Here is a 7,872-nt window from a genome sequence, read left to right on the forward strand (position 1 = left end):
CATATTTTATTGCATTTAGTTCCTTTCATCAGCCTCCCTGTCTCTGCTAAATCCCCACAGCATGATTCCACTACCACCATGTCGAGGAGTGTGTTTCTGGGTAATGTGAAGTGTTAATTATTTGCTTCTTCCACATGTTGTCTCTTTAAAGTTGAAACAGAACAATCTAATAAAAATAATTACAATGAAGCGATGTGGCATTGGTGCGTATTTTTTATTTTTTGTCTGTAACAGTCTAATGAATTTTCTTGCTGTGTGAATAGGGAGCAGATATTATTGACCCTTTGCACGTGACGTCACTCTCTTCGAAACTCCGCCCACTCCGCCATGACGGGCGCCAAAACAACCTCCTGTAAAGCCCGTCAAAAAACGCACATCTGGTGGCCTAATGTCACTTTTATTAAGTTGATTTGGCATTAAAAAAGGTCACAGGATGCTGCGCGGTCGGCTGCAGAGAAAAGATATCACATGTGGCATTACGGACTAGACATTGGTAACCATGGAGACAGTGCCTTCATGTAGCCTAGCATGTATGTAAAAAACTGGTTAGCATCTCGTCTTCTGTATGTTTTTATTGCCGCTCCGGTGTGAAGGGAAACGTTGTTTGTGACATAATGATATAAATCATGTGGTGTGAATTCAGGTAAAGTCAGTAATTTGATCAACACGTCAGGAGGGAGGCGGTTTGGGTCGGTTTCTCAGCTAGCTGTTTCAAACTTTTGTAAATGCCACCGACTATGAGCCCCAACCAGGTGTGTTACTTTAAAGGACAAATTATCTCGACTCCAACAAGTAGAAGCCAAGAATAAACTGGTAAAAAAAAAACAACTTTGGAAAACAATTTCAGTTGCTCTGTTCAATACTCCCGATCCTCACTTCACACCTCCGTCACGGCGCATTAATGATTAAATACAAAGGGTCAATAAGTTTTAGTTGGTACATGAATTATTCCATATTTAATGTGAATGAAATTAAAAATAAAAGTGACTGTTTTTCCTGTTAATCCTGACATCAGTTTAGGTGTACGCCGATGTCTTGGTAGGTTTTGCCACACAGATCTTTGGACGATGACACGATTTTGAGTAGTTAAAAGGTTGGGTTGTGATTTTATAAACTAACTTTGAATCAAACGTCTTATAAACTTTCTTGTTTCTTGGTCTTCATGATCCATTTTGTTCTCTACAAACCTCTGAAGATTTGACAGAACAGTTGGGTATACATTACAGACACTATTGCTTACATTAGGTTATATTCAGTGGTGTACAACACACTTTTCAGATTTTTATTAGCATAAAATTGAATAGCATGCATCCTTTTCCTTTGTGTTGTGTTGGTCCACAAGATCCCAATAAGACTCTTGCAGTAGCAAAATAAAATCCATAGAAATCACAAAGTCTTGAGTATTTTCTTCCTCATTAACCTCCAGGCTGATTTCCACACATTGTCACAACGTGCATATAATAATCAGGCTGTCTGTCGTCGTTTCAGGGCAGCCATTGATCCAGAGCTCTGCTGAAGAGGATATTGACAAACGTGGCAGACTCAGATGAGCCGCTGTCCGCCACCTCAGTCAGGTGTGATTAATAAAGACATTCATTAAGGATATTTAATGAGCTGAAATGTGAGATACCACTACGCAGGTTGGTTATCTCTCAACAGTTAAATTTCTGCTTAATTAAACACTAGATGAGGGTTGTTTTTACACTTTGTTTTCAGGAAGAACTGAATGCTTCAACTTGTTTTTGCTCTTTATTGATGCTATCCTGTTGAGGTGCAGAGCCTGGGTTAATTGATCTCAGATCAGGGGTTAATTGGTTCCTCGGGGGTCATGCCAGGGGAGCTGACCTCTGAGGCTGCAGACGGCCGCCCTTCCAATCCAGACTGACCAAGACATCAAGGGTTTTGAAACAGGAAGCTTTCAGAGGCTCGTCCTTTTCAATCCTGCCTGCATGCAGACGCATCAACCCGCAGCTCATCAGCATGCAGGAGATGTTGATGAAATATGAGGCTAAGAAGCTTTCTTAATCTCCACCCCTCGTTTTGTTTCTGATTTGATTATTGTTCTTTTGCTAAACGTGTCTTTGTATAATTCGAATCAGCCTCTTCAGCCTGCTCGGGCGTGGAGGAAACGGTAACCCATAAAGGGAGATCCAGTCCCAAATCCACAATCTGAGGAAACAGCAACCCTAGTAAAACTCCTTTTAAAACAGATCACGTTCATTTATACACACACACTTTCACTCCTGCACATAATTATAGGGCAATAACTCAGTCTGGATGCTCTCTGGGGATCAACCAGACAAGGAACTGCTATTTCTTTTTTTTCTTTACTTTGGTTAAAAAAAGAAATCTTTATAAAAGCAGGAAGAAGTGTGGATGGTAAGATGCCCATCATTTGACACCAAGGATCAACTTATCTTAATGTGGTTTCACAGACGACTCACATCAGCGTGACAAACAGGAAATCCATGTTTGTGTATTTCCTTTTTATTCCTTGATGCTGCCAAAGCACAACAATTGTGCTCAATCATTGCATTGCTTGACACGTAATCCTATTTCACAGTGTGATTCTGTTTGAATGAGGGGCTGCAGGCAACAGACAGCTTGGCGAAATGATGCAGGCTGAGGTTGCAGTTAATAGACGAGAGTTGGCTGCCCTCTAGTGTCTACTCAACTCTGTATGGGAGAAAATCATGCAAGCTGAGATAAAACGCCTCTAAATATGGAAAAATACTCACATTTTTATATTGCTACAGCCCAAAGTTGGGATGGTTTTAGAAAAATCTGCCTTCAATTTGGGTACGTTTGTTGATTGGCTAAAACTATCTCCATAATAAGAACTCAATCTGACAAAAAAAAGTGAGATTTCTGTTTAAAATGTCACATATTCCCTCAGATTTAATAACTCCAGACACTCAAACAGGCCCGCAGCATCACTGACCACATGCTCATCTTGGAAGTGCACTGCAAAAACACAAAAACTTATCAAATATTTTTGTTCAGTTTCTAGTGCAAATATCTTAGTACACTTGAAATAATAAGTAAACTCCTATAAACTAACCTACAAGTAGCTTTTCAGCAAGATATGGGAGCTTGTTTTAAGTAAATAAGTCCTTAGTATTCATGTAAAAGTACTAATTCCACTGGCAGGTTATTTCACTTATAACGTGTCGAATTTTTTACTGCAATTTTTTCTTAAAATTGGCCAAAAATATTTGGTTTTAAGTGACTTCTGCCTCAGATTTACCTGATGTGAAGCCATAGTCCACGATCGATACAGCGAGTAATAAAAAGTCACATTTAGCATCATACATTAGCGCAAATATCATAAAAACTCTATATTTCTAAATTAGCAACACAAAATCTCTAATTTTGACTGCAAAATCTGAGATTGGCTGGCCAGTGTGGACAATGTTAAATATTATTCAATTTTAATTTTAAGAAATGCTGAAACAAACGGCAAGTCATTGATATTTTAACAGTTTAGTGGGTTTTATCAATGCATTCTGGCATTAAAACATTTTATAATATGGGAAAATGTCTGCCAATGGAATAAATACCTTTTTAAAAAATCAATATTAAGAAATTATTGATTTAAAACAAACTCCTGTGTGTTGCTGAAAAGTTACTTGAGTTAGTTGTGTCTTATTTCAAGAGTAATAGGATATTTGCACTAGAAACTGGACAAAAATACTTGGTAAGATTTAGTGTGTGATTTTGTGTTCCTGTGCACAAAACGGGTTATTTACGGGAAAATATTAATGCGGGAGCACGACTGGAGCGGGAGGTAACATCTGGTAGTTTCCCGGAAAAAACGCGAGATTTGACGGGTAGGGTGTGGTTCAGTCCAAGAACTAATAAGACGTTCCCAGAACTCCGGGGAAGGTTTTTGCCTGCGCACACCTGCTGGGAGAGGTGAGTGTTCACAACAACGACCTTTTAAGTTTTACTTGCTTAATATGTTTTTATTTTATGTTACGTTAAGTTAATAATTGTATCTTTTTACAGAAAAAGCCCAGATGAGGCCCATTAAAAAAGCAAACCCAAACAAAACTCCTGTGTTCAAAATGACCAAAATTAGATTTCACATTTATTTTGCATCCGGTGTGAAAGGACAGTTTGCTGCTGGATAAACCTCCGGTCATCCTGTGAACTGTGGGGTTTTATGCAGTTAGTCCTGATAAATCCCCAAAAGTGTTGAGTTTTTATTTTTGTTCAAAAATCCTGTCATTTCCGGTGGCTGTAGATTTATCTGTAGTGGTTGATTGTATATTGATCCAAATTCCATAAAATAAAACAAAACTTTTACATTGAACTGTCTGTCATTTATTTTTTCTCATGAGATATAAAAAAATCAAAACATTCCCTGAAAGTAAAAATGTTTAATTTTACACCAGTTAGTGAAAAACCGGATCAGTTTATAATTTTACAAAATTCTATTACAGATTTTATTTGATTTTTTTAGTATTTCTGTCATGATCCTTAGCATTTATTTTTATGCTTTGATCATTCTGCGATTTGATTTACTTTTGGCTGCTGTATTTTATTTTTATTTTTGAAGGTTATTTTCTCTTAACCGCTGGATCTGTCACCTTTTGGTTTGATATTTTGAGATATTCTATGGATTTTTGTCCTGCTTAACATTTGTTTCATTCAGAAATTTTTAAAATTAAGTCTAACTCTGTCTTCCCCCACAGCTGCGATCATTAAATGATCAGTCACCTGATCCTGATTGATGCATCTCTTCCTCGTTTACTGTTGGTTTCTCTGCTGTTTTTAGCCCTTTGCTTATTTTTCTTCCAGAACTTTGGAGTTTTCTCTTTCTTTCATTCCATATTTTGCTACTCTGATGTTTTGGTTATTTTATATTTGGACTGTTTTCATTAAGCCTCCACTCCTCCAATTTGGGCTCCTACCATAAATGCTAAAACAAAGATGAAATTTATAATAAAGAGGGTAAATTTCAGGAGAATGTATATTTAAAAAATGTGATATAGTGTAACATTCACAATGCTCTAATGTGATACAGCCGAGTGGCACCTTTCATTTCTGTTTTTACTAAAAACAGAAACGAAATTGTCTATTTGTCCTGGATTTTTGTATTAAATGATAATGTTTGATCTAATTAGTTTACTGTTCATGCTGCTTCCATTTCAGATATTTTAGCATTTTATGTTGATTAAGCAGAAAATGCCTTGACTGAGAATATCTTGTAAAAAATATTGCTTTTATTCAAAATTTGAAAAGCGAACTGAACAGATATTAAGGCAAAATTTCAACATTTATGTAAGAAATGTTTCAGTTTTCAGTCCATTTCAAGCTTGTAAAGCATCTTAGACATTTAGTGGTTATTTGATATTTTAACTGAAGCGGATGGCCATATTTCACCAAAAAACAAAACTAACTTCAATAATAATTTACTAATGATATTATTAAATTATATCAATCAATACTCATTTGTTTATGTGATAATTTGAACAGTTTTATGCTTGTTTAAGTTCAATATTCTGTTTTCTCCACAGTTTGTCTTCTCTCACTGATGCAAGTTTTCTATGTGTATTCAATTAGCATATTTTAAATTTAATTCCCCTGTTAACTTATAAATGTTCTTAGTTTTTAACAATTTTTGAATGTTTTCCAGTAATAGTTTATTTTTGGCTTTGTCAACAATTACAAACTTTAATAATTTAGATTTTGTATGTGTTTTGTTTTAATTATCCGGCCTTATGGATTATTTTTATTTCCCTTTTTCGTAGTCTTGTATTGTTTTTAGTGTAGTTTTGTAATTATTTCTCCAAATTTCTGCACAATAACTTAAAATCGCTAAGATTAGTGAATGTAATGTTTTTGTGTTATGATTCATTTACAACGCTTTGCCTAAACTTAGAAACATATTTGATCTAATTTAAGATGGTTGTTGAACTGCATATTGTAAAAATATAAATATCCCGGTGAGATTTAGAGGCGAGCAGCACCATCAGCCACTGGGAGGCGCTGTAACCAAACTTAATACCTCATAACCGTTAAGCTGCTGTTGCTCCATTGATTTAATTTCCCTTAAAATCAGCAAATATTTGTTTCTATCGTCTTCCAGTCCAACTGCATACAGCAGGTTATGGCAACGTGCCTGTAGGAAGAACATAATGTGAAAATCCAGAATTATTTCCTGCCTTTGCCTCTTCTTGCTCAGCTCTTTGCACACCGTTTTCCTGCCCGGCTGTGAACTTGAAGCTGCAGAGATATAAATATATGAGGCACTTGAAGCTAACAATAGACTGATTGATCCGTGTGAGCGGCTCGGTGACAGGCCAGGCCGTCGCCGTGTCCCCCTGCTGATCCATGACTTTCTGCAGGAGAGGAACGCCGCTTGAAAACAGAAATGAATAAACTTCATGGGATCACAGATGAAAATATCCTACATGTAGATAAAGAGAGGTTTAAAATTTAGCATCTTTCAGGACACAGATCTCCGTTTTCTTCCAATTTCTTTTTCTTTTTACAAAAATGGTCTTTTGTTTTTAGTTTTTTGCATTTCAAAGCTTACGAATGTTTTTAATTCCCCAAGATAAAGGGCGTTCCTCCATCTTTATTCCACTAGGGTTAATTGAGTTTCAGAAAGGAAGTGCAACGCATATTATAATTTTGCTCTTCTTTTTTCTTCCTGCCTCATTAAAGAGCTGACAGGGAGACTCATGTGGATGGAGGTCTGCTCCACCCAAACCGTTTTAGCCTCGCTTGTGACGCAGCAGCAGGGAAGGTTTCCCGTCGCTCTCCATCAGCTTCGCTGTCTATCTGATCCACCATAGTTTAGATAGCTTTATATAAACTGAGATTTAGATAACACGTCTAAAATATGTCATGTTTATTATGATGCTAACTTCCTGTTAACATCTGGTGATGGATTAAAACAAGTTTTGAACATTAAAGGAATTAATAATCCAGCTTTACTCTTTAATTTATGGAGGGTTGGAGCCACTGAAAAATGTTATGAGAATTCTGACATTAATCTGGGAATTCTCACTTTTCTCAGATTTTAGAATGTAATCTCACATTTCTCACTTTAATCTCACAACTCCGACTTTATTCTGAGAATTCTCACTTTTCTCAATTTTGATTTTAATCTGAGAATTCTCACATTTTTCTCACTTTTACCTCAAAATTTTCACTTTTTCTCTCAGAATTTACTTTAATCTTCTGAGATCAGAAGTCGTAATTCTGAGAAGTTTTTTTTCAGTGTCTATAATCCTCTTCTTTACACAACCCTTAACCAAACCATTAAAAATGTTTTAGACTCATTATTTGCTTATCTTTTGATATTATTATTGCACATGTTTGTGACAGAGGCAGTAAATTAAGGTGACATCTGATCGCTCTCTGTTATTTTTTTCTCAGTTTCTGCTCCGGTTCTTCATCATAATCAGCTCATCTGCTTCTGATCAGTTGAGTCGTGCCAGCTGACCTCTGCTCAACCTTTTGCTTACGTCCAAAGGTGTTAGGCACCAAGTTGTTGCATTCCTGTTTATTTGGGTTTGACGAGCTGATCGGCGGGAGATCCGGTTGATTTTAACACCTCTGCAGTTCAGCTGTGGCACTTTCCCTCTAATACCATTAATAAACATCTCAGGGTTTCCCACTGAGAGCCATGACATTCACCTTTAGTCTTTGTCGAAGGGCGTAGCTTAAACTATAGTGACTTTTTGTGTAACCTTTGACCTCAGGCGGGCTGGTTGGTCCGCTCTCAAACATTTCCTGGGCGGTTGTAGCTGGGGGCCAAGCCTGAATGCATTTGTACTTTTGTCAAAGGTCCTTCTGGCTGAAATCTGTTACGACTGCAGTTCATCCAATCAGCATGAGCGATGACCGTCAGAGCGT

At 36.9% G+C, this 7,872-nt stretch overlaps 1 long non-coding RNA gene across 1 annotated transcript in view; it reads left to right on the plus strand.

The window, feature by feature from the left end:
- The window catches only part of LOC114160439 (uncharacterized), a 34,344-nt gene extending 26,726 nt beyond the window's left edge, over positions 1–7,618 (plus strand). Inside the window, exons 2-3 of the long non-coding RNA XR_003598760.1 lie at positions 1,489–1,574; positions 7,393–7,618. This is a non-coding gene — a long non-coding RNA (uncharacterized LOC114160439). The remainder of the gene's footprint in view (positions 1–1,488; positions 1,575–7,392) is intronic.
- Positions 7,619–7,872: the final 254 nt, after the last annotated feature.

This window comes from Xiphophorus couchianus, chromosome 16, assembly GCF_001444195.1.
Source record: "Xiphophorus couchianus chromosome 16, X_couchianus-1.0, whole genome shotgun sequence".
Lineage (NCBI taxonomy): Eukaryota > Metazoa > Chordata > Actinopteri > Cyprinodontiformes > Poeciliidae > Xiphophorus > Xiphophorus couchianus.